The sequence below is a fragment of the Perna viridis genome, chromosome 8 (assembly GCF_037379345.1).
Source record: "Perna viridis isolate PV_CMFRI_1.1 ecotype Kerala chromosome 8, ASM3737934v1, whole genome shotgun sequence".
NCBI lineage: Eukaryota > Metazoa > Mollusca > Bivalvia > Mytilida > Mytilidae > Perna > Perna viridis.
Window position 1 is genome coordinate 20,305,004 of NC_142452.1, and position 26,793 is coordinate 20,331,796.

At 33.4% G+C, this 26,793-nt stretch overlaps 13 non-coding genes across 13 annotated transcripts; all 13 read right to left on the bottom strand.

Annotated features, from left to right (window-relative positions):
* Positions 1-337: 337 nt before the first annotated feature.
* Trnag-ccc (transfer RNA glycine (anticodon CCC)) lies at positions 338-408 on the bottom strand. The gene has a single exon. It is a non-coding gene; the product is annotated as a tRNA-Gly (tRNA).
* Positions 409-6,095: 5,687 nt separating this feature from the next.
* Trnag-ccc (transfer RNA glycine (anticodon CCC)) lies at positions 6,096-6,166 on the bottom strand. The gene has a single exon. It is a non-coding gene; the product is annotated as a tRNA-Gly (tRNA).
* A 4,395-nt stretch (positions 6,167-10,561) lies between these two features.
* Trnag-ccc (transfer RNA glycine (anticodon CCC)) lies at positions 10,562-10,632 on the bottom strand. Its single transcript has one exon. It is a non-coding gene; the product is annotated as a tRNA-Gly (tRNA).
* A 193-nt stretch (positions 10,633-10,825) lies between these two features.
* On the bottom strand, positions 10,826-10,898 carry Trnat-cgu (transfer RNA threonine (anticodon CGU)). Its single transcript has one exon. It is a non-coding gene; the product is annotated as a tRNA-Thr (tRNA).
* A 345-nt stretch (positions 10,899-11,243) lies between these two features.
* Trnag-ccc (transfer RNA glycine (anticodon CCC)) lies at positions 11,244-11,314 on the bottom strand. The gene has a single exon. It is a non-coding gene; the product is annotated as a tRNA-Gly (tRNA).
* Positions 11,315-14,765: 3,451 nt separating this feature from the next.
* Trnag-ccc (transfer RNA glycine (anticodon CCC)) lies at positions 14,766-14,836 on the bottom strand. The gene has a single exon. It is a non-coding gene; the product is annotated as a tRNA-Gly (tRNA).
* Positions 14,837-15,029: 193 nt separating this feature from the next.
* On the bottom strand, positions 15,030-15,102 carry Trnat-cgu (transfer RNA threonine (anticodon CGU)). Its single transcript has one exon. It is a non-coding gene; the product is annotated as a tRNA-Thr (tRNA).
* A 345-nt stretch (positions 15,103-15,447) lies between these two features.
* Positions 15,448-15,518, bottom strand: Trnag-ccc (transfer RNA glycine (anticodon CCC)). The gene has a single exon. It is a non-coding gene; the product is annotated as a tRNA-Gly (tRNA).
* A 193-nt stretch (positions 15,519-15,711) lies between these two features.
* On the bottom strand, positions 15,712-15,784 carry Trnat-cgu (transfer RNA threonine (anticodon CGU)). The gene has a single exon. It is a non-coding gene; the product is annotated as a tRNA-Thr (tRNA).
* A 345-nt stretch (positions 15,785-16,129) lies between these two features.
* Positions 16,130-16,200, bottom strand: Trnag-ccc (transfer RNA glycine (anticodon CCC)). The gene has a single exon. It is a non-coding gene; the product is annotated as a tRNA-Gly (tRNA).
* Positions 16,201-17,161: 961 nt separating this feature from the next.
* On the bottom strand, positions 17,162-17,232 carry Trnag-ccc (transfer RNA glycine (anticodon CCC)). The gene has a single exon. It is a non-coding gene; the product is annotated as a tRNA-Gly (tRNA).
* Positions 17,233-23,711: 6,479 nt separating this feature from the next.
* Trnag-ccc (transfer RNA glycine (anticodon CCC)) lies at positions 23,712-23,782 on the bottom strand. The gene has a single exon. It is a non-coding gene; the product is annotated as a tRNA-Gly (tRNA).
* Positions 23,783-23,975: 193 nt separating this feature from the next.
* On the bottom strand, positions 23,976-24,048 carry Trnat-cgu (transfer RNA threonine (anticodon CGU)). The gene has a single exon. It is a non-coding gene; the product is annotated as a tRNA-Thr (tRNA).
* Between the last annotated feature and the right edge of the window lie 2,745 nt (positions 24,049-26,793).

Genomic DNA, 26,793 nt, shown 5'->3' on the forward strand with positions numbered 1-26,793 from the left:
GGGCTTTGAAAAGTCGTCAGGTTAATATTGTACAAGTTCCTCCGCTGATATGTAAAGGAAAAGTCAAGAATTGTTTGCCAATTACATTCAATGTATTAACACAAATTATATAGGCAATATTCGTTATACGTTCAGTCTTTTCTTTCAAATCAAAGAGTACTGTTGTTCCCGAAGAGGACGGCTATCACGTTTTGAAAATCGTTAATCCTGTAGTTCTAATAAATAGTCACAGCTTAAATGCAAGTACAAAGTCCACTCCAATATTACCCGCAAATTCTGTAGAGATTATGTGAATGCCCAATGTAGCCCTTGGAGTTGATTTTGCAAACAAAACTTTTGCGCCGCCTGGGAATCGAACCCGGGTCGCAAGAATGGGAATCTTGCATAATACCACTACACCAGCGGCGCTTCAGTAGTAACTATCGACTTTTATCCATTTAAACATAAAGTAAATGATAAACGCAAAGGGAATGCGTCTAAGAGTAAAAATCACCATATTATACATTTTAATAGCAAATTTGTAAAAACACGAAGGCAAACAGTGTTGTCAGATATGTAAAAGATAGAAAAACAATGCAAAAAAAATGGAAAGTGTGATCTCAGTGAGAGTCGAACTCACGACCCCTGGTTTACGAGACCAGTGCTTTTTTTTCATTGTAAAAAATATTTTATTCATTAATATTTATAAGTTTGTGTTTAACCGGACAATACCGGGTTTTACAAATTCAACGAATATATATATATATATATGTAAGCGTGACGATATAAATGGGCGTGAACATAAATTCATGTCTATTTGATATTCTTAATTTTGAATTTAGCCAAATTTAGCCACTACATGTTAGAAGAAAAGAGGAAATGAAAATAGATAACAATGCTTTCTGTATACAAACACAGTTGTACATGTATCAAGTTGTATTTATATAAACAATGTCTACAACTAATCACAATAATTAGGCAAGAACATTTTCCTTTCATTCATATGTTAAAAATAAAAAATGAAACACAAGTGAATCCATCTCTGGTTGTAAGAGTGGATTTCTATTAAGATAATACTTATAAAACAGGTTCATTTTGTTTTTCATTCGATAAAAAACAAAAGCATATTCAATGTATCTCTGAATTGTATATTTGAAAAAAAAACTGACTGATTCGATATTTTTGTTTTCAAACACTTTCAAATTACGTGATTTATAAATGACAAGTCTAGCTACACAAATCATGTAGTTCAAAAAGTATGTATTTATAAGCTTTGAAATATTCAAATAACCTAGTAGGATAAGTTGTTCGTATTCTATAGAGTTCACAATATCTGCAGAACAATTCCTAAACATGTCAAATAATAAATCCTTTAAATAGTTGTGAAGTGGTTTCTGAAATGAACAAGTGACCCACAGGTGAGACAAGTCTTATGTTGATTGATTACAGGCCTTACATATCTCATTATCTACAGTACCTATTTTATTTAATTTTTCAAGAGTAAATATAGAGTGATGTATCATGCGATAGTACAAACATCGACAATCAGGCGTTAACGTTTCTTGATTGACAAGCGAGTATAAGCGTGTAAATTCTAGTTCAGGATAAAACTCCGCCCACTTCTTCTCGGCCGTAGGCTGTTTCCACGATAAAGATAAAATGACTGAATAGGAATTCTTAGTTGTACATGTATTGAAGAAAATTTCTTTGTCATTTTCGTCGATAATTTTGAGTATCGGGGTTTTGTCACCTTGGGGATTATTTACAGTTTTTACGTGTTTGTGCCATTCTAAAGGAATCGAAACGAGAATCTTTTGTAAGGATAACACTATGTGTTCGGCATTCTCATCTGGATTATGCGATCGGATTATTTCGATTATTGCATTTGCATTTAGAAAACCTGGTACCACTTCATAGGATATGTGCTTTACTAGAAACAAGCCTGCATCTATGCAATTTTGAAAGAGGAGCATTTTATTGTTATACTTGATCTCTGGATTACAACAAAATGGAATGTTATAAATCTGGTGTTGTTCCATTTTGAAGTGATTTTATGTTTGATTCTGTAGAATGATTCCATCATTTCTTGGTAAATACTGGAAGTTGCTTAAGCTGGCTGTTATTTAAAACCAAATAGACAATATTTTCGGCAACATCAAGATTATTGGTATTTGTTATGAAATAGCTAAATGCACTCTTCCAAAGAGCAGTGCAATTAGGGTCTAAATATTTATTAAGAAACTTTAATCTAAATGCTTGCATTTTTAAGTAAATATCTGGTATGTTTAAACCACCATTAGCCTTTGCATCTATAATTGACTGATATTTAATTAGATGTGGTTTCCCTTTCCATAAAAATTTTAAAACTGCTGACCGGAGTTCAACTTTAATAATTTCAGGCAGTGGACAAACTGTTAGCGTATAATATAAACGCGACATGATCAAAGTAGAGACGACAGTTGCGCGACCATGGAGGGTTATCTGACGCTTGTTCCAAAGGGAGAGAGAATGGACTTAATTGTTTGAATTTTGTCTCTCCAATTAAGATATTCACAAGAATCTTTATCTTTACCAACGTAAATGACTAAAACATTTGTAACATTTTCACTTCGTTTAAGTTTTAGATTAAACGATTCTTGATCGGATATTTTTCCGGCTCCAAGATACATAATTTCTGACTTATCTTTATTAATTTTAGCACCTGAAGCCTGACTGTATAAGTCAAGGACCTCAAACACTTCACCTATAGACTCTTGATCGGAAGTAAATATATTAGTATCATCGGCATGTTGAAAAACTTTACCCTCTTTCTCTGAATTGTGAATTTTAACACCTACAACATTTCTGTTTTTCATTATAACCTGTCCAAGAGGTTCAACGGCCAAGACGTACAGGAGAGCAGAAACGGGACAACCCTGCTTAATTGAGTTTCTAATCTTTACGTATTTAGTTTAGAATCCGTTACATTTAATACTGCCGCTTACGTCATTATAAAAGATTTTTATCCGACGAATAAAATTCCGCCCGAATCCGATTTTTTCCAAAGCAAGATAGAGATATTCGTAATCGACTCGATCGAGTGCTTATTCTTGATCAACCTTAATCAAATACGCTTCTAAGTTGTCGTTCTCAATGACTTCTATAATGTCTCGTATGCTGGACGTTGTATCCGCAATATCTCGACCGGTTACACAACATGTCTGTGTTTCGGAGATGATGCTAGGCAGAACGATTTTTAGGCGATTCGACATAACTCTTGCCAGAATTTTGTAATCGACGTAAAGTAATGAAATTGGGCGAAAGTTTTTAAGATTATTTTTATCTCCTTTATTTTTGTAAACAAGATTTATCACACCATGGCGCATAGATCTAGAAGGGATTTGTTTATTTTCTATAACTTTGAAAATCTTCATAAAAATTTCACTGAATAAATCGAAAAATTTGCAAAAAAACTGTTAAACCGCAGGGACCAGGTGACTTATATTTAGCCATTCTGAATAAGGCCGCACGAATCTCGTCTAGGATTACCTCAGATTCGAATATTTGCATGTTTTCTCTGTAATTTCTTCGGAAATATAGTCAAGTATCTCCGCTGCCTTATCCTTATTAATTTCAGTACAAGAGTACAAGTTTTTATAAAATCTGTGGATTTCGTTCAAAATGTCGTCGGTGTTTGTAAGTTACCGTCGGGAGTTTTAAGTTCTTTTATACAGTTATTGGTTTGCCTAAACTTTTCTAATTAAAAAAATACTTAAAGTTTCGATCGCTTTCGATCGCCCAATGGGCTTTGGACCTGAGAATGGCACCTTTACATATATCATGTTCATACTCTTTAAGTTTCATTTTGGTGTCTTCAAACTTAGTGACATTAAAATTTATATTCCTTGCCGCTTGGATGGACATTTTTTTCATATTCACGCTGTACTTTAAAATATTCTGACTTTTCTGCCTTTATTTTATTCGTAGCAAAAAGCTTTGAAATTTGCTTAATTTTGAATTTTAAATTTTCATACCACACAAGCGGGTCCCTATTATATAAGTGACATTTCTTTTCGTTTTCGATTAAAGTACGACTTTTTTTCAGTGAAAATAACGTCTTCTAATAACATATTGTTGAAAATCCAAAGGCCGGGGCCACGCTCAACATCTACAAAGTCGACACGCATCACGACGGCGGATATGTACTAAACAGTTCAAATTTATGCAAATCCCTAAGACCATTGACATTCATTGATACAATATTAACCATCGTAAAAAAGAGGGCTACTAAAGGGTTTAGGACGATGAAGGTGGAATCTAACAGGAAAGCTTGTGTCTAGGATTTTGTTTCAACTTCTTAATGTCTTCAGCAGTAAGTTAAGGACCTGTTACCATCTTTCTTCTGCGAATATGACTTGACCCCATTTTACAAATTTTCTTAAGGTTTTCACAATCTTCACCAGACATATCTTTCTCAAGTTCTAGGACAGACTCGGAGTCATTTTGGTCTTTATCATCAGACGTACATGCAAAATATGTAGTAATAGGAGGAATACCAGCATCCGAGGCTGTCCCTTGAAGCCCGAGAACCAAGACCTCCCCAAATTTATTACAAGTATCAATATTACCAACACTGTCAGTGTCCATATTTGAAACTGGTTCTTCCATAATGTTCTTTAGATTAACACAATTGTCTGTTTCAATATTTGAAATGTCCTCAATGTCAAGTGTATCATCGTCGTCCTGCACATCACCGCTACCAGTGTCGACTGTATCATCATTAGCTGTCATCAATGTTACCTCCTCTGTATTATCATCCGAGGTCGTATCTCCGCCTTTCGTCTGCCATAGCTCTGCCTCATCAATCTCGGCTTCTGGCCGTGAATGTTCCCCCCAAGGAGTACAGTGACACTTGTGGGGGTATTTGTTGCAGGTTTTACACGGTGGCGTGTTACACATGTTTGCTAGGTAACCAGTTCTATAATATTTAAAGCATCGGTTTTCTGGACAATTGGCGTAGACGTGACCACTTTCGTAACACTTCGTGCATACCTTTTTCTGGTTGTCATGTACAACTCGGATGTTTTCGAAAGAGTTTATGCTAGTTGAGAACATAGAATATGGTAAGCTCTGTATTTCACCAGGGAATTTGACTACTGCGAAACGTGTACCATCGGCCACCGAGGTGCCAGGGTACATTCTGCGTTTCAGAGAAGTAACAAGTTCTAAGCCTGCATCTGTTAGTTTTTAGTAATTTCTTCATCAGTTACATAATATGAAACATTCAAAAAGCATACCAGCTTCTCTTTTGAGAAAATGACTTTTGGTTTAAACGTATTGTTCTTGATTTTAAATCTAGTGTCACAGATAAGTTCTAAAGCATCGTAATCCAACAAAGTAATTTCCTATCCGTTTCCATTTTTGGTACACACGCAGCAACTGTTCCTTCTCCGACTGCTTCTTCAACACTCTTAATAACAGCACCGGCAAATACAAATTTGTTGTCTCCAACATCAACAAACAGAGTAAGTTCCTTCAGGGTTTTTCGACCTCCCCTCCCACCCGACATCGTGGAGGGAGGAAACACAGTTCAGGTTGATAAAAAACACAAATACTTATTTAATATCACAGTTAAGGTTAATAATCCAATAAAAGAATATCCACATGTGCGGATGACTCGTAAAAACGAGAAAAACTTTTCGATTTTTCACCCAGCTCAGAAAACGTGGCCGTCGTCTCAAACCGTAAACCGGAAGTCACGAGACCAGTTCTCTAACCACTGAGCTATAGGGGCTTTGGAAAGTCGTCAGGTTAATATTGTATAAGTTCCTCAGCTGATAAGTAAAGGAAAAGTCAAGAATTGTTTGCCAATTACATTCAATGTATTAACACAAATTATATAGGCAATATTCGTTATACATTCAGTCTTTTCTTTCAAATCAGAGTACTGTTGTTCCCGAAGAGGGCGGCTATCACGTTTTGTAAAACATTAATCTTGTAGCTCTAATAAATAGTCACAGCTTAAATGCATGTACAAGAAAATCACAAAGTCCACTGCAATATTGCCTGCAAATTCTGTATGGGATTGGGTGAATGCCCAACGTAGCCCTTGGAGTTGATTTTGCAAACAAAAAATTTGCGCCGCCCGAGAATCGAACCCGGGTCGCAAGAATGGGAATCTTGCATGATACCACTACACCAGCGGCGATTTAGTAGTAACCATTGACTTTTATCTATTTAAACATGAAGTAAATGATAAGCGCAAAGGTGGTGCATCGCTTTTTAAGAGACAAACCCTCACCATATGATACCTTTTAATAGCAAATTTGTAAAAACACGAAGGCAAACAGTGTTGTCAGATATGTGAAAGATAGAAAAACAGTGTAAAAATAATGGAAAATGTTCCCCCAGTGAGAGTAGAACTCATGACCCCTGGTTTACGAGACCAGTGCTCTTTTTTTTTTTATCTTTATCGAATAAAACTCTACGAAATAACAATACAAATCAGAATATCTATAAAATCATCATGTTACAGAACTTAAGAATATACAATTTATCATAGTTTGAATAACAGCACATCTTCCTCTAACATCACACTTGGATTATCTTTCAAAAACTACTTTTCAAAGACTGTTAGTCTGTTTGAAAATTTACAATAGAAATAAAAATAACTAATATAATGTTTCAGTGTGTATTTGAAATATGTTATTAGGTTAATACCTCTTGTGCCATTTTTGAACATTTGTCTTTGCTTCATTATACAGAGTCTTCCAATAGACAACAAAAAATTAACATAGTGAATATTAACATCTTTCACATTAGATGATAAACCCAGCATAAATATCCTCATGTAAGTATAGTTATGTATCAAATTTTCCTCTGATTTTACAAATAGTGTCTCTAAAATATCAAACATAAAATCATGAAATTTAACAAGTAACTCACATGTTAAAAAAATATGTAATAAAGTGTCCTCCTCACAGTCACAATTTTGACACGTGCTACTGTCTATTACTCCAATCTTACAAAGTTTAACATTAGTAAAAATCCTGTTGTGACACAATTTGTAGTCTAGATCAATACATTAAGATGGTTTCCAAAAATTATGTACTTGTTTCCACACAAAACGGAAATCACTTTCATGAATACCATATTGTTCATACCAAAAGTCATAACATTTAGGTTTAATAAAACACTTTTGTAATAGTAATGTATAAAACCTTTTTGTTGTACATAGCGTCATGTCACACACTTTACTGTCGAATTGAACATAAAAGTGGGAGAGTTCTTCATTTTTCAAATGACAATTTGTCAAAACGACTTCTTTCCACTCAGCAGAAATATGATTCAATAATAACATATACAATTTCCTGACAATGTTAAAATTAACATCTATTATTTTTTCTCTCATCATATCAAAAATTGCCTGAACTGGCAAAAATCAAGCTATTATAAAACAGTGGTTGATTATAAACATCAGAGTTTCGTATATTAAAAGTTACATCTTTTCTAATGCACTGCCATGCTTCCAACATTTCTCTGTACACATGCGGTAAACATAATAAATCATTTTTGTCTAAACGCAAAAATAAAACAGGCCTAGAAAGATTCATACAATGTACTCTTCTCAAAAAATAGCTAAAGATACTTTTCCAAATACAATTGCACTCAGGGTTTAAAAATCTTCCTAAAAATTTCAATCTAAATGAACACATTTTTAAATAAATATCTTGAAAATTCAAGCCACCATCCTGTTTCATACCAGTAATAGTTGCATATTGTATTAAATGAGATTTAGAATCCCACAAAAACTCAATACATATTTGCTTTAAATCTGTCAGGACATTTTCAGGTATTGGCGAAACAGCTAATAAATACCCAATTATTGATACCAATAAAGAAGAAATTACAATATTTATACCAGATAGAGTCAATTGTCTTTGTTTCCACATATCAATAATACGTCTTATTTTTCTGATCTTATCCTTCCAATTCATGTCATTACATATATCAATGTCTACACCAACATAAACGCCAAGAACTTGAATACATAGTTCACAAATTCTTAATCCAAGTACAGTCTTATCAACATCAGTCAAACTTCCTTTTCCAATACATAAAATTTCAGACTTACTTCTATTAACCTTAGAACCTGATGCTCTACTATATAAATTAAATACATCATAAGTACATTCAATAGATTTTTTATCGCTCAAACATAAGGTAGTATCATTTGCATGTTGAAACAAAACTGCAGTTTCTTTACTGTAAGGTATACGTATTCCATTAATATTACAATGTTTCTTAATTGCCATTGACAGTGGTTCTGCTGATAAAACATACAACAAAGCACCGATAGGGCAACCTTGCCTAATACCATTTCGTATCTTAAAATATTTTGTTAAAAAAACCGTTACACTTGACAGTACTCTGAATATCGGTATAAAAAATCCTAATCCAATTAATAAATTTACATCCAAAACCAAAACATTCTAATACTCTAATGAGATAATCATGAGACACTCTGTCAAAAGCTTTCTCTTGATCAAATTTTAAAATATACCCTTCTACATCATCATCTTCTACCATATTTATTACATCACGTACACCAGCTATTGTATCTGCAATATCTCTACCAGGTATACAACATGACTGACTATTTGATATTATCTTGCAAAGTACTGATTTGAATCTATTGGATATGACACGAGCTAAAATCTTGTAATCAACTTGCAACAATGAAATAGGTCTATAATTCTTTAAATCCCTTTTATCACCTTTTTTCTTATAAATACGAGACAGTACAACATTTTTCATAGACCTTGATTAAGTGTTACATTTTTCAACGGCCTTAAATACCTTCAGTAAAATATCTTTTAAAACATGATAAAATTTACAATAAAACTCAACAGTTAGTCCATCAGATCCTGGACTCTTATTTTTAGACATTTTATGTAATGCAACAAAAAATCTCTTCTTCAGTAATATCATTATTACATACTGCTCGATCAAAACTATCAACTTTTACATATATATTTTGCAACAAAACCTCCATAGCATTTTTGTCTGTTTCTACACATGAATACAACTTATCATAAAACTTATACTGTATGTCTAATAAGCCATCAGTATCAGAAACAATAGTTTACCATCATGATCAAAAAGTTCTTTAATACTATTACTCTCTTGCTTATATTTCTATCTGCCTTTTAACAGACACATCTGTCTAGTATCATACCACAGTCAACACACATGCATCTACAGTCACTCTTTTTTTTGTCACATGTAAAGCATGGACATTCACATGGCTCCCTGTAACAATAATTACATTTCCTGTCTTTTTTGAAAAAGCAAGCTCTCAAACGATTTCCACACTTCTCACATGGTGGTTTCTTACTTTCTTTCCGTTTGTGTCCTTGTTTATCACAGCTATCGCAAATAAGTTGTGGACATCGTCTATTTTTATGGCCAGGAGATCCACAAAAATTACAAAGCTGTATCTGATGATCATATTTTACTCTAAAACTTCTCATCCCCATCCCCGTTTCAAACTTTATTGACCATGGTAGGGATTTCAAATTAGGCGGAAATTGTACTCGAACATAATTGCTGAGTTCCATCAGCAAGGTCAGTTCCCGGATAAACATGCCTATATACTTGTGACAATGGCTTACAGTTCTTTTCTCTCAAAACATTCAGTATGGTTTCATCGTTAATATGCACAGGTAAATGAATGAAAGAAACAATAACTGCATTTTGAAAGAGAAAATAACAGTCATAAAAATGCCCATCAACATTAAGTCCTTTTGTCAAAATATCTGCATTTTCCTCCGAGTCCATCGTTATAGTAAAAGCACCCTCTAAATCATCAGGCACAACTGCCGGAACAGTATTCACTCCACAAACCTCTTCAGCAGCTTGTATAATTTTTGAAGCTTCCTTCGCAATATTAACAATTTTTACTGCACATTCTTTCTTGTAAATTTTCCTTGAATTCGTATACTTTTTCTGTCTTTCTCCTTTTATTCCTCCATCATACTTTCATGAATAATCTTTCCTATATTCAGACCTTTCCGGTGCTTTGTTTTCAGAACTCACTTCCGGTTCTAAGATGAAACAAGACGAAACATATCAAACGCACCTTTCCACCCTTTTTCCTATGCTTAAAAAGCAGGAAAAGGGGTACAACACGCACCTACACGGATTAAAATCTATCAATCCAGGTCAATTAAAGTCAGGAACACACAAATAAATGTATATAATCACAAAAAAAACCGGTAAAGTCACCGAAATGGCACATTCAACCGGAGCGGCAAAATGTAAACATCCTGCTAGAATATGTCCAAAACCCGAAACCTAACACAAACTATATAGGCAATATTCGTTATACGTTCAGTCTTCTCTCTCAAATCAAAGAGTACTGCTTTTCCCGAAGAAGGCGGCTATTATGTTTTGAAAAACGTTAATCTTGTAGCTCTAATAAAGAGCCACAGCTTAAATGCATGTAAATCACAAAGTCCACTGCAATATTGCCTGCAAATTCTGTATGAGATTGGGTGAATGCCCAACGTAGCCCTTAGAGTTGATTTTGCAAAAAAACTTTTGCGCCGCCCGGGAATCGAACCCGGGTCGCAAGAATGGGAATCTTGCATGATACCACTACACCAGCGGCGCTTCAGTAGTAACCATCGACTTTTATCCATTTAAACATAAAGTAAATGATAAGCGCAAAGGGGGTGCGTCGCTAGTTTGAGACAAACCCTCACCACATGATACATTTTAATAGCAAATTTATAAAAATACGAAGGCAAACAGTGTTGTCAGATATGTGAAAGATAGAAAAACAGTGTAAAAATAATGGAAAATGTGCCCCCAGTGAGAGTCGAACTCACGACCCCTGGTTTACGAGACCAGTGCTCTAACCACTGAGCTATAGGGGCTTTGAAAAGCCGTCAGGTTAATATTGTATAAGTTCCTCAGCTGATAAGTAAAGAAAAAGTCAAGAATTGTTTGCCAATTACATTCAATGTATTAACACAAACTATATAGGCAATATTCGTTATACGTTCAGTCTTTTCTTTCAAATCAGAGAGTACTGTTGTTCCCGAAGAGGGCGGCTATCACGTTTTGAAAAACGTTAATCTTGTAGCTCTAATAAAAAGCCACAGCTTAAATGCATGTACAAGAAAATCACAAAGTCCACTGCAATATTGCCTGCAAATTCTGTATGAGATTGGGTGAATGCCCAACGTAGCCCTTGGAGTTGATTTTGCAAACAAAAATTTTGCGCCGCCCGGGAATCGAACCCGGGTCGCAAGAATGGGAATCTTGCATGATACCACTACACCCGCGGCGCTTCAGTAGTAACCATCGACTTTTATCCATTTAAACATAAAGTAAATGATAAGCGCAAAGTGGGTGCGTCGCTAGTTTGAGACAAACCCTCACCACATGATACATTTTAATAGCAAATTTATAAAAACACGAAGGCAAACAGTGTTGTCAGATATGTGAAAGATAGAAAAACAGTGTAAAAATAATGGAAAATGTGCCCCCAGTGAGAGTCGAACTCACGACCCCTGGTTTACGAGACCAGTGCTTTTTTTTTTATCTTGATAAAATTTTATTCACAGTAAAACATCATATAAAAGAATTATTGAGCTAGTCTCCCAATAATTCACATATCACAGATCACAAATTTTTCGGAAATTACATTGACAGTATATATGAATAAGTATATTTAAAAGTCTATCACAACATTATCATCAGAGATGCGCAGAACAGGATTGTCATTCAAGTAATATTTTTGAAACAAAGAAAAGTTCTTTTTCTGTATATAATACATGTAAGCATAATTAACATGCTTTTGAAGAACAGATTTAAAATAAGAAATAATGTGCAAAACTTTCTCATCTTTCATGACTAAATTTCTTCTCTTTACAACACAAAACCTTCTAACAGATAAAGCAGTATTAACAAAATAAAAGTTAACTTTTTTATCTTTCTTGAGTAGACCGAAATAACATAGAAAATTAAAGTCTAACATATTGATAAAGCTAGCTGAACTATTACACAATATATTATGTAAAAAATCTTTAAAAAAGTCATTGAATCGAGTCAAACATCTACACGAAATTATAAGATGTTCTAAGTCCTCATGCATATCGTCACAAACTGGACACAATGAATCATCAGTAATGCGACATCTCAATAACCTCTCCTTAGTAAATAAAACTCTATGAAATATTTTAAATGATAACTCAATCCAATCACTTGGTAAAAATGAAAAGTTCAAAATTGTTTGGACTTTTTGAGTATCAAAATCAGAAAACATCTCATACCAATATTTGACAGCATTTGGTTCTTTTGATAATGATTTCAACAACATAGAATAAAAAAACTTTGTTGTACTAGGAAAAGAGTACTTTCTATTATTAACATTACATTCTATATTCAAAATGAGATTTCTACGAACATTTTCATTATTTTCTACTAAAATTTTACATTCATCAGGAATACATTGTTTTATACATTGTACTACCTTAATAATCTTAGCAGCAGTTACCTGTGGAAACTTTTCAGAAACAATATCTTGAACAAACTCATCTCTCATGAATCCCTTTTTACATTCAAATGCTAAATCTTTCACTTTAATAATGCCTGCATCTATAAAAGTCTTGATATACAGCATATTACCATTATTAGTAATCAAAGGATTATTGAACAGAGGCAGGTCAAATACATTATTCAAATTGATATCAATTTCAATATAATCAAGTATCTTTCCCCAAGCAAACAGCATACATTTATAAAAATCAGGTAAACTCTCCAACTGTCTCTGCTTAAATTCACAGAACAAAATCTCAATACCAAGTTTCATATCTTGTACTTTGGAAAAGAAATAAGTACAAAGATGCTTCCAAACAGCACAATACTCTACATCTAACAAACGACTTAAAAATTTAAGTCTAAACGCATACATCTTATGTAAAATTTCTGGAAAGTTCAAACCTCCATCTAGTATTCTATTAATAACAACATCATAAGCAACCAAAGATGGTTTATCATTCCACAAAAACCCGATGCACAATTTCTTTATATCTTTATAGTATTTTTCTGGTATATTAACTACCATCAGAGTATACCAAAGCTTGCTCATTAAAAGAGTATTTATCACAGTTACTCTACCATGGATTGACAATTGTCTCATTTTCCAAAGATTCAGTATTTTTGAAATAGACTGCACTTTGCAATCCCAATTTAGATTATCACATAACTTCTTATCTTTGCCAATCCATATGCCTAAAAGCTGTAAAACCCCATCACACTCTCTAATTTTCCAAGCATCTAAATCATTTTTTGATATGTTTCCAGTACCCAATGCCAAAATTTCAGATTTATCTTTATTTAATTTTGCCCCAGATGCTTGTTCGTACAATTGTAAAACATTAAAGGATTCAGTTACTGAATTTTTGTCAGACAATATCAATGTAGTGTCATCAGCATGTGAAAATATTTTTTCTTCAATATTCACAACAGGAATGTTAATACCTTGAATCCTATCATTCCTTTTGATCATTATACTTAAAGGTTCAGCAACTAATACATACAATAAAGCAGATATTGGGCAACCTTGTTTAACAGAGTTTGCCAATGGAAAATATTTGGATAGGAAACCATTGCACTTTACAGTACTAAAAATATCTGTATAAAAAACTTTTATCCAAGAAATAAATCTCTCCCCAAAACCAAATTTTTGTAAAACCGAGAAAAGATATTCATGCCCAACCCTGTCAAAAGCCTTTTCCTGATCCAACTTTAACAAATAACATTCTAAATTATCCATTTCAACCAAGTCAATTATGTCTCTTACAGTAACAATAGTGTCAGAGATGTCTTTACCTATTATACAACAACTCTGAGTTGGTGAAATAATCTTTGGAAGTACAAATTTAAACCTATTTGCCATGACTCTTGCTAATATTTTATAATCTACATTTAGTAAACTGATAGGTCTAAAATTTTTCAGGTCAGTTTTGTCACCTCTATTTTTATAAATTAGGTTAATCATTCCATACCTCATAGACCTAGATAAAACTTTATTATCTTCAACTGCATCATAAATATATTTCAAAACATCTTTCAACTCATTAAAAAAATATAAATAAAACTCCACCGTGAGTCCATCAGGACCAGGTGTTTTTCCTTGTTTCATACCTTTTATAGAGGTTTTTATTTCTTCAATATTAATTTCCTCATCACATTTTTCAACATCACAATCATCAACATTGACGTTAATACAATCTAACATTTTATCAATGGCTTCATAATCAGTTTGTACACAAGAAAAAAGCCTTTCATAAAAACTATGAATAACATCTAAAATTTCAGTAGTTTCACTGACAACATTACCATCACAATTTTTTACGAGACCAGTGCTCTAACCACTGAGCTATAGGGGCTTTGAAAAGCCGTCAGGTTAATATTGTATAAGTTCCTCAGCTGATAAGTAAAGAAAAAGTCAAGAATTGTTTGCCAATTACATTCAGTGTATTAACACAAACTATATAGGCAATATTCGTTATACGTTCAGTCTTTTCTTTCAAATCAGAGAGTACTGTTGTTCCCGAAGAGGGCGGCTATCACGTTTTGAAAAACGTTAATCTTGTAGCTCTAATAAAAAGCCACAGCTTAAATGCATGTACAAGAAAATCACAAAGTCCACTGCAATATTGCCTGCAAATTCTGTATGAGATTGGGTGAATGCCCAACGTAGCCCTTGGAGTTGATTTTGCAAACAAAAATTTTGCGCCGCCCGGGAATCGAACCCGGGTCGCAAGAATGGGAATCTTGCATGATACCACTACACCAGCGGCGCTTCAGTAGTAACCATCGACTTTTATCCATTTAAACATAAAGTAAATGATAAGCGCAAAGTGGGTGCGTCGCTAGATGGAGACAAACCCTCACCACATGATACATTTTAATAGCAAATTTATAAAAACACGAAGGCAAACAGTGTTGTCAGATATGTGAAAGATAGAAAAACAGTGTAAAAATAATGGAAAATGTGCCCCCAGTGAGAGTCGAACTCACGACCCCTGGTTTACGAGACCAGTGCTCTAACCACTGAGCTATAGGGGCTTTGAAAAGCCGTCAGGTTAATATTGTATAAGTTCCTCAGCTGATAAGTAAAGAAAAAGTCAAGAATTGTTTGCCAATTACATTCAATGTATTAACACAAACTATATAGGCAATATTCGTTATACGTTCAGTCTTTTCTTTCAAATCAGAGAGTACTGTTGTTCCCGAAGAGGGCGGCTATCACGTTTTGAAAAACGTTAATCTTGTAGCTCTAATAAAAAGCCACAGCTTAAATGCATGTACAAGAAAATCACAAAGTCCACTGCAATATTGCCTGCAAATTCTGTATGAGATTGGGTGAATGCCCAACGTAGCCCTTGGAGTTGATTTTGCAAAGAAAAATTTTGCGCCGCCCGGGAATCGAACCCGGGTCGCAAGAATGGGAATCTTGCATGATACCACTACACCAGCGGCGCTTCAGTAGTAACCATCGACTTTTATCCATTTAAACATAAAGTAAATGATAAGCGCAAAGTGGGTGCGTCGCTAGTTTGAGACAAACCCTCACCACATGATACATTTTAATAGCAAATTTATAAAAACACGAAGGCAAACAGTGTTGTCAGATATGTGAAAGATAGAAAAACAGTGTAAAAATAATGGAAAATGTGCCCCCAGTGAGAGTCGAACTCACGACCCCTGGTTTACGAGACCAGTGCTCTAACCACTGAGCTATAGGGGCTTTGAAAAGCCGTCAGGTTAATATTGTATAAGTTCCTCAGCTGATAAGTAAAGAAAAAGTCAAGAATTGTTTGCCAATTACATTCAATGTATTAACACAAACTATATAGGCAATATTCGTTATACGTTCAGTCTTTTCTTTCAAATCAGAGAGTACTGTTGTTCCCGAAGAGGGCGGCTATCACGTTTTGAAAAACGTTAATCTTGTAGCTCTAATAAAAAGCCACAGCTTAAATGCATGTACAAGAAAATCACAAAGTCCACTGCAATATTGCCTGCAAATTCTGTATGAGATTGGGTGAATGCCCAACGTAGCCCTTGGAGTTGATTTTGCAAACAAAAATTTTGCGCCGCCCGGGAATCGAACCCGGGTCGCAAGAATGGGAATCTTGCATGATACCACTACACCAGCGGCGCTTCAGTAGTAACCATCGACTTTTATCCATTTAAACATAAAGTAAATGATAAGCGCAAAGTGGGTGCGTCGCTAGTTTGAGACAAACCCTCACCACATGATACATTTTAATAGCAAATTTATAAAAACACGAAGGCAAACAGTGTTGTCAGATATGTGAAAGATAGAAAAACAGTGTAAAAATAATGGAAAATGTGCCCCCAGTGAGAGTCGAACTTACGACCCCTGGTTTACGAGACCAGTGCTCCCATTTTGCTCAGTAGATGTCCAGCTAAAATCAGTATATTGTTCATTTACAATTTTCAACAAAGAAGTTAATGTTTTCGGTAGACAATCCATTTTCACATAAATTAATCTCTCAACATTGAATTCATAAATCAATTTTCCACAAGACCCTCAAATCAAAAACGGCAGAAGCTATCACGATAATGTCAATTGTATATAAATACGTATTTTGTCAACTGAAACTTACTACTTGTGTAACTATGTCCATCATATCACTATATTTCGGCTGGAAAATCCATTCCAAAACTGATAATCTAACTAATTCCACAAACATTAAGAACACTGTAACAAAAAACCACGAGACCAGTGCTCTAACCACTGAGCTATAGGGGCTTTGAAAAGCCGTCAGGTTAATATTGTATAAGTTCCTCAGCTGATAAGTAAAGAAAAAGTCAAGAATTGTTTGCCAATTACATTCAATGTATTAACACAAACTATATAGGCAATATTCGTTATACGTTCAGTCTTTTCTTTCAAATCAGAGAGTACTGTTGTTCCCGAAGAGGGCGGCTATCACGTTTTGAAAAACGTTAATCTTGTAGCTCTAATAAAAAGCCACAGCTTAAATGCATGTACAAGAAAATCACAAAGTCCACTGCAATATTGCCTGCAAATTCTGTATGAGATTGGGTGAATGCCCAACGTAGCCCTTGGAGTTGATTTTGCAAACAAAAATTTTGCGCCGCCCGGGAATCGAACCCGGGTCGCAAGAATGGGAATCTTGCATGATACCACTACACCCGCGGCGCTTCAATAGTAACCATCGACTTTTATCCATTTAAACATAAAGTAAATGATAAGCGCAAAGTGGGTGCGTCGCTAGTTTGGAGACAAACCCTCACCACATGATACATTTTAATAGCAAATTTATAAAAACACGAAGGCAAACAGTGTTGTCAGATATGTGAAAGATAGAAAAACAGTGTAAAAATAATGGAAAATGTGCCCCCAGTGAGAGTCGAACTCACGACCCCTGGTTTACGAGACCAGTGCTTTTTTTTTTTTATTTTGATAAAATTTTATTCAAATAAATACATTCATAAAAGAATTATTGGGCTAGTCTCCCATTAATTCATATTATCACAGTGTTGGTTAGAATTGTAACAATTATTAACAACAGATCTCAATTAAAACTCAATATGTACTTCATCATTACTTATCCTTAATACAGGATTTTTGTTTAAATAATACTTTTCAAATAAATACATGCACTTCTTCTGTTTATAATACAAGTATGCATAACTCACATGTTTTTGCAGAACATTTTTAAAATATGGCACTATGTCTATCAAATGATCATCCTTCATAGAGATATTTCTCCTCTTTACTACACAGAATCTTCTAGCACATAAAACTGTATTTACAAAGTATAAGTTTATATTTTTATCCTTCTTGACTAGACCAAAGTAACATATATAATTGAAATCTAGAGTATTGACAAAGCTAGTAGAACTATTACACATAATGTTATGTAGGAAATCTTTAAAAAAGTCATTGAACTGAGTCAAACATCTACACACAATGATCAGGTGCTCCAAGTCTTCATGCACATCTTTGCAAACTGGACAAATAGAATCAACAGTAATTTGGCATTTCATCAGTCTCTCCTTAGTGAAGAAAACTCTATGGAAAATTTTGAATGATGACTCAATCCAATCACTTTGTAAAAATGAAAAGTTCAAAACTTTTTGTACTTTTTGAACATCAAAAACTGGAAATATTTCACACCAGTATTTTATAGAATTAGGTTCTCTTGTTAATGTCTTTAACAGTATATCATAAAATGATCTTGTTGTATTAGGTAAAGCATACTTTCTACCATTAACGCTGTAAATTATATTTAAAACAGTTGCTTTACAAGTGTTTGCATTTTCTTCAACTAAAACTACATAATCTTGTGGAATACATTGCTTAATACATTTCACTACTTTAATAATTTTATCAACGGAAACATCAGGGAACTTTTGAGATACAATATCTTGAATATAAGTGTCCTTCATAAAACCTTTCTTGCATTCATAAGCTAAGTCCTTAATCTTGACAATACCTGCTTCTATAAATGTTCTCATATATAACATACTATCACCATTCACAATCATTGGATTACAGAAGAGGGGAATATCAAAAACGTTAGTCACATTAATGTCTATTTCCATACAATGACGTATCTTCCCCCATGCATACAACATACATTTATAAAAATCAGGCAAACATCCTAATTGTCTATGAGTAAAATCGCAATGCAATATTTCAACACCAAGATTCATTCCTTGTACTTTAGAAAAGAAATAAAGACATGTAACTTTCCAAACAGCATTATAATCCATATCTAATAGCCTACTTAAAAACTTTAGTCTAAATGCATACATTTTATGAAAAATGTCAGGAAAATTTAAACCACCATCTAACACCTTATTAGTTATTACATCATATGCAACTAGAGATGGTTTATCATTCCACAAAAAATCAATACATATCTTCTTAATTTCTAAATAATGTTTTTCTGGTATATTAACAACCATAAGAGTATACCAAAGTTTACTCACCAATAAAGTATTTATTACAGTTAATCTACCATGTATTGATAAGTGTCTCATTTTCCAAAAATTCAATAGCTTCAAAATAGATGGTACTTTGCAATCCCAATTCAAACTATCACAAAGAGATTTATCCTTACCAATCCATATGCCTAAAAGCTGTAAAACCCCATCACACTCTCTAATACTCCAAGCATCTAATTCATGTTTTGAAATAGTTCCAGTTCCCAATGCCAAAATTTCCGATTTATCCTTATTTAATTTTGCCCCAGATGCTTGTTCATACAAATGTAAAACTCTAAAGGCTTCATCTACTGAATTTTTGTCAGACAAAATTAAAGTAGTGTCATCAGCATGTGAAAAAATCTTTTCTTCAACGTTTGTATTAGGAATATTCAAACCTCTAATACTACTATTCTTTTTAATCATTGTACTCAATGGTTCAGCTACTAATACATATAATAAAGCTGATATAGGACAACCTTGCTTTACAGAGTTCTTTAATTGAAAGTATTTGGACAGGAACCCATTACACTTGACAGTGCTGAAAATGTCAGTATAAAATATTTTTATCCAAGAAATAAATTTCTCCCCAAATCCAAATTTCTGCAAGACAGAAAATAAATATTCATGTCCAACCCTGTCAAATGCTTTTTCCTGATCAAGTTTCAACAAGTAACATTCTAAATCATCCATTTCAACCAAATCAATAATATCTCTAACACTTGCAGTAGTGTCAGAAATGTCTTTACCTATAATACAGCAACTTTGAGTAGGTGATATAATTTTTGGTAATACAAACTTAAACCTGTTAGCCATTACTCTTGCTAGTATTTTATAATCCACATTTAATAAAGTTATAGGTCTGAAATTTTTAAGTTCAGATTTGTCACCTCTATTCTTATATATCAAATTAATCATGCCATATCTCATAGACCTAGATAAAACTTTATTTTCTTCAATACTATCATAAATATATTTCAATACAGGTTTCAATTCATTTAAAAAATAAAGATAGAATTCAACAGTCAATCCATCAGAGCCAGGCGTTTTGCCTTTTTTCATTCCTTTCAATGATTGTTCAATCTCATCAATACATATATCATCATCACATTTAGTAATATCAATATCATCAACTTTAACATCAACACAATCTAACATGTCATTGATTGCATCATTGTCAGTATTTACACATGAAAACAATTTTTTTATAAAAATTATGCACAACATCTAATAATTCCACAGTACTACTAACAGCATTACCATCACAATTTCTCAAAGTACTTATCAAATTCTTATTTTGTTTATATTTTTCCAGACTTAAGAAATAAGCAGTATTCTTGTCACTTTCTAAGGCATGTTGACATTTAGACCTTAATATAGCACCATTACATCTATGTTTTTCTATAGCTTCAAGTTCATCTTTTAATTCTAAATATTTTACATAATCAATTTCTATACCACATGCAGACTTCACTGACAATTCTTGTAACTTATTTTGCAATTTAAAATATTCTTTGCTTCTCTCTTTCTGATTTTCTTTGCCATAGATTTGACTTATTCTCTTAATACTAAATTTCAAATTATCCCACCAAATGAGAGGGTTTGAATAATAAAAATCTGAACATATTTCATCTTCTAATAACTTTCTGATTCTTGTTACATATTCTTCATTATCTAATAAGGAATAGTTAAAAATCCAGATACCTGGTCCTCTTTCAACCTCTGTAAAATCTAATTTCATGCTAACAATACAGTGATCACTAAAACAAGTATCTCTATAAAAATATTTTTAATACAGGGCTTAACATTACTAGAAACTAAAAAATAGTCAATTCTACTTTGTGTCAAAAAACCTTGTACAACTTGTTTTCGTGAAAACATTTTGACACCTGCATTTCTGTCTCTCCAGACATCAAACAAACAATTATCGTGCATCATAGTATTAAGATATTTCACAGACCTATCTGCATAAAAAGCAGTTTTCCCACTTTTATCTAAAGGAGACAGTGCAGTATTAAAATCGCCTGCTACTATAACATATCCGTCTCCTTTAATTTTACTTTTACAATCTTCAAAAAATTCACATTTTTCACTTACACTATTAGGAACATACAAATTAAAAATATCTACAATTTTATCATTGATTTTACCTTGAATATGAATAAATCTACCAGGTACACATTCACAAACTTTAAATACATTTTTAAGGTTTTTACTGACAAGAATTGCAACACCCTGTCTATTACAGTTACTATTACTTGCAAAAATATCACCATTCCATAATGTCTTATCATTCTTTATATCTTCAAAAATAATATTATTCCAAAATGTTTCCTGTAAGCATACAATATCATACTTTCTTTCATTACATAATGAAAAAATACAATCCTTTTTACTTTGGTTACATAGACCATTACAATTAAAACTTATGAAGTTATAAGTAGCCATCACAAAAATAATTCTAATAATATACAACATTAAACACTCCATTATTAACTATTCAAATGTTTTTGTAAATTTGACAACCTTGCTGCTTTAATATTAGGCTTGATATTAAGCATACTTCTCCTTTTAATACCCAAGTAATTTCTCTTCTTCCCTACAACAGTGAAAGTATCTCCACTTTCCTCTTGGTCTTCACTGACCACGGGAAAAGTGTCCATAGTAATCTCATCCAGAGAATCACATGAACTTCTGACTTCCCCCTGGCTACTGTCATTTTGTTCAAGGGGGGAGACAGCATTTTCAACACCAAAACCATCAGACATTTTATCAATTCTATTTTCACCAGACAATTCAACATTTGATTTAGTAAGCAAAACTGGTTCAATATTACAATTATTCAAACAAATATTGTTTAATTCTTTATCTGTACCTTTCTTGACTTTATCATCTCTGACACATTCCGCACTGTCATCACCAACACCATAATCCATCTCAAAACACTCCTCCTCATCAATGTAAATACCATCTCCATTCCAATCACCGTCACCCTCATCATCAGTGCAAAGGCTAGCACCACCTTTAGCACTTTCACCAAAACCCACTTCATCTACATCCTCAGTGTAATGACTAGCATCGCCATTTACACTCACGATTCCATCTTCCATACTATCTCCTACATCTGTACCTTCACGAGAATCAACATTCTCCTGCACACTTGTACAAACCTCCTTCTCCTTACAATTTTTATCCATATATCCAACTTTCACATCTGTGGTTTTCATAGCCTCCTCATCTGCTTCTTTTATCAACTCCCGACATGACATTTCCTGCAAATTCTCAGAAGAAAATTGTGGAAAATGATTCACAATTTGCAATTCTTCTCTGGCTTTTCAATTACAATAGTCTTTCTTTCGAAAACAAAACGCACACTTGTTTTTTAAACATTTTCTACTAATGTGCCCCTGCTGACCACATTCAAAACATTTAAATTCTGGACAGTCTTTGTATATATGTTCTGAGCTAAAGCACCCAGAGCACACCTTGACTTGTTGGTTATGAATAACCCGGTAGTAAGCCGTCTCCTTTTCATTAACTGAAAACTTCATTGAATACGGTATTGAAGCCATGTTCGGCGGAAGTTTAACTTTGAAAATACGAGTTCCGTCAAAGACATTATTCTTTGACTTCATCCTATGCTTCTTTATCGGAGAAACAATCTCCACTCCAATCTTGGAAAATCTATCAATAATTTCTCGATCTGAGACATACATACTTAAATTTAGAATTGAAACGTACTTAAAACTTGCCTCTAATTCATTAACAGCGCACTTTTTACCATTTAAAGATAGTTCACTAATAACGGATTCCATCATTTTTCTCTCTCTTAGTACCACCTCATAACCAACTCCATTTTTCGGTACGCATGCAACGACACTTCCAACACCACATTTCGTCTCAATTTCATCAATAATCATTTCAGCCTCCACGGCACCAAAACCATCTACGGGGCACCCAACTAAAACGGTTTTCTCCTTTGAGAACTGTTCATTTGAAAAATTCATGTTTTTTCGGGAACTTTCTCCCCCACTATTATTAAAGTTTGCCATCAATCTTTAGTCAAACCACTGAATACAAATCGAACACACCTTCCCTCCCCCTTTTCCCTGTAACGAAAACACAGGAAAAGGGGCTATTCAACAAATATTATGCGATAATATATGTCACATTCAATCAAATAATACACATTAAACTTCAGGAAATGTTTACAGCTACAAATATGGCGAAAAACTCACCAAAATCAGAATAATTTCCGGACTACACTTTGTTTACATGTTAAACATGGTACATCCAAAAACCAGCCCACGAGACCAGTGCTCTAACCACTGAGCTATAGGGGCTTTGAAAAGCCGCCAGGTTAATATTGTATAAGTTCCTCAGCTGATAAGTAAAGAAAAAGTCAAGAATTGTTTGCCAATTACATTCAATGTATTAACACAAACTATATAGGCAATATTCGTTATACGTTCAGTCTTTTCTTTCAAATCAGAGAGTACTGTTGTTCCCGAAGAGGGCGGCTATCACGTTTTGAAAAACGTTAATCTTGTAGCTCTAATAAAAAGCCACAGCTTAAATGCATGTACAAGAAAATCACAAAGTCCACTGCAATATTGCCTGCAAATTCTGTATGAGATTGGGTGAATACCCAACGTAGCCCTTGGAGTTGATTTTGCAAACAAAAATTTTGCGCCGCCCGGGAATCGAACCCGGGTCGCAAGAATGGGAATCTTGCATGATACCACTACACCAGCGGCGCTTCAGTAGTAACCATCGACTTTTATCCATTTAAACATAAAGTAAATGATAAGCGCAAAGTGGGTGCGTCGCTAGTTTGAGACAAACCCTCACCACATGATACATTTTAATAGCAAATTTATAAAAACACGAAGGCAAACAGTGTTGTCAGATATGTGAAAGATAGAAAAACAGTGTAAAAATAATGGAAAATGTGCCCCCAGTGAGAGTCGAACTCACGACCCCTGGTTTACGAGACCAGTGCTCTAACCACTGAGCTATAGGGGCTTTGAAAAGCCGTTAGGTTAATATTGTATAAGTTCCTCAGCTGATAAGTAAAGAAAAAGTCAAGAATTGTTTGCCAATTACATTCAATGTATTAACACAAACTATATAGGCAATATTCGTTATACGTTCAGTCTTTTCTTTCAAATCAGAGAGTACTGTTGTTCCCGAAGAGGGCGGCTATCACGTTTTGAAAAACGTTAATCTTGTAGCTCTAATAAAAAGCCACAGCTTAAATGCATGTACAAGAAAATCACAAAATCCACTGCAATATTGCCTGCAAATTCTGTATGAGATTGGGTGAATGCCCAACGTAGCCCTTGGAGTTGATTTTGCAAACAAAAATTTTGCGCCGCCCGGGAATCGAACCCGGGTCGCAAGAATGGGAATCTTGCATTTTTTTTTTTTATTTTGATAAAATTTTATTCAAATAAATACATTCATAAAAGAATTATTGGGCTAGTCTCCCATTAATTCATATTATCACAGTGTTGGTTAGAATTGTAACAATTATTAACAACAGATCTCAATTAAAACTCAATATGTACTTCATCATTACTTATCCTTAATACAGGATTTTTGTTTAAATAATACTTTTGAAATAAATACATGCACTTCTTCTGTTTATAATACAAGTATGCATAACTCACATGTTTTTGCAGAACATTTTTAAAATATGGCACTATGTCTATCAAATGATCATCCTTCATAGAGATATTTCTCCTCTTTACTACACAGAATCTTCTAGCACATAAAACTGTATTTACAAAATATAAGTTTATATTTTTATCCTTCTTGACTAGACCAAAGTAACATATATAATTGAAATCTAGAGTATTGACAAAGCTAGTAGAACTATTACACATAATGTTATGTAGGAAATCTTTAAAAAAGTCATTGAACTGAGTCAAACATCTACACACAATGATCAAGTGCTCCAAGTCTTCATGCACATCTTTGCAAACTGGACAAATAGAATCAACAGTAATTTGGCATTTCATCAGTCTCTCCTTAGTGAAGAAAACTCTATGGAAAATTTTGAATGATGACTCAATCCAATCACTTTGTAAAAATGAAAAGTTCAAAACTTTTTGTACTTTTTGAACATCAAAATCTGAAAATATTTCACACCAGTATTTTACAGAATTAGGTTCTCTTGTTAATGTCTTTAACAGTATATCATAAAATGATCTTGTTGTATTAGGTAAAGCATACTTTCTACCATTAACGCTGTAAATTATATTTAAAACAGTTGCTTTACAAGTGTTTGCATTTTCTTCAACTAAAACTACATAATCTTGTGGAATACATTGCTTAATACATTTCACTACTTTAATAATTTTATCAACGGAAACATCAGGGAACTTTTGAGATACAATATCTTGAATATAAGTGTCCTTCATAAAACCTTTCTTGCATTCATAGGCTAAGTCCTTAATCTTGACAATACCTGCTTCTATAAATGTTCTCATATATAACATACTATCACCATTCACAATCATTGGATTACAGAAGAGGGGAATATCAAAAACATTAGTCACATTAATGTCTATTTCCATACAATGACGTATCTTCCCCCATGTATACAACATACATTTATAAAAATCAGGCAAACATCCTAATTGTCTATGAGTAAAATCGCAATGCAATATTTCAACACCAAGATTCATTCCTTGTACTTTAGAAAAGAAATAAAGACATGTAACTTTCCAAACAGCATTATAATCCATATCTAATAGCCTACTTAAAAACTTTAGCCTAAATGCATACATTTTATGAAAAATGTCAGGAAAATTTAAACCACCATCTAACACCTTATTAGTTATTACATCGTATGCAACTAGAGATGGTTTATCATTCCACAAAAAATCAATACATATCTTCTTAATTTCTAAATAATGTTTTTCTGGTATATTAACAACCATAAGAGTATACCAAAGTTTACTCATCAATAAAGTATTTATTACAGTTAATCTACCATGTATTGATAAGTGTCTCATTTTCCAAAAATTCAATAGCTTCAAAATAGATTGTACTTTGCAATCCCAATTCAAACTATCACAAAGAGATTTATCCTTACCAATCCATATGCCTAAAAGCTGTAAAACCCCATCACACTCTCTAATACTCCAAGCATCTAATTCATGTTTTGAAATAGTTCCAGTTCCCAATGCCAAAATTTCCGATTTATCCTTATTTAATTTTGCCCCAGATGCTTGTTCATACAAATGTAAAACTCTAAAGGCTTCATCTACTGAATTTTTGTCAGACAAAATTAAAGTAGTGTCATCAGCATGTGAAAAAATCTTTTCTTCAACGTTTGTATTAGGAATATTCAAACCTCTAATACTACTATTCTTTTTAATCATTGTACTCAATGGTTCAGCTACTAATACATATAATAAAGCTGATATAGGACAACCTTGCTTTACAGAGTTCTTTAATTGAAAGTATTTGGACAGGAACCCATTACACTTGACAGTGCTGAAAATGTCAGTATAAAATATTTTTATCCAAGAAATAAATTTCTCCCCAAATCCAAATTTCTGCAAGACAGAAAATAAATATTCATGTCCAACCCTGTCAAATGCTTTTTCCTGATCAAGTTTCAACAAGTAACATTCTAAATCATCCATTTCAACCAAATCAATAATATCTCTAACACTTGCAGTAGTGTCAGAAATGTCTTTACCTATAATACAGCAACTTTGAGTAGGTGATATAATTTTTGGTAATACAAACTTAAAC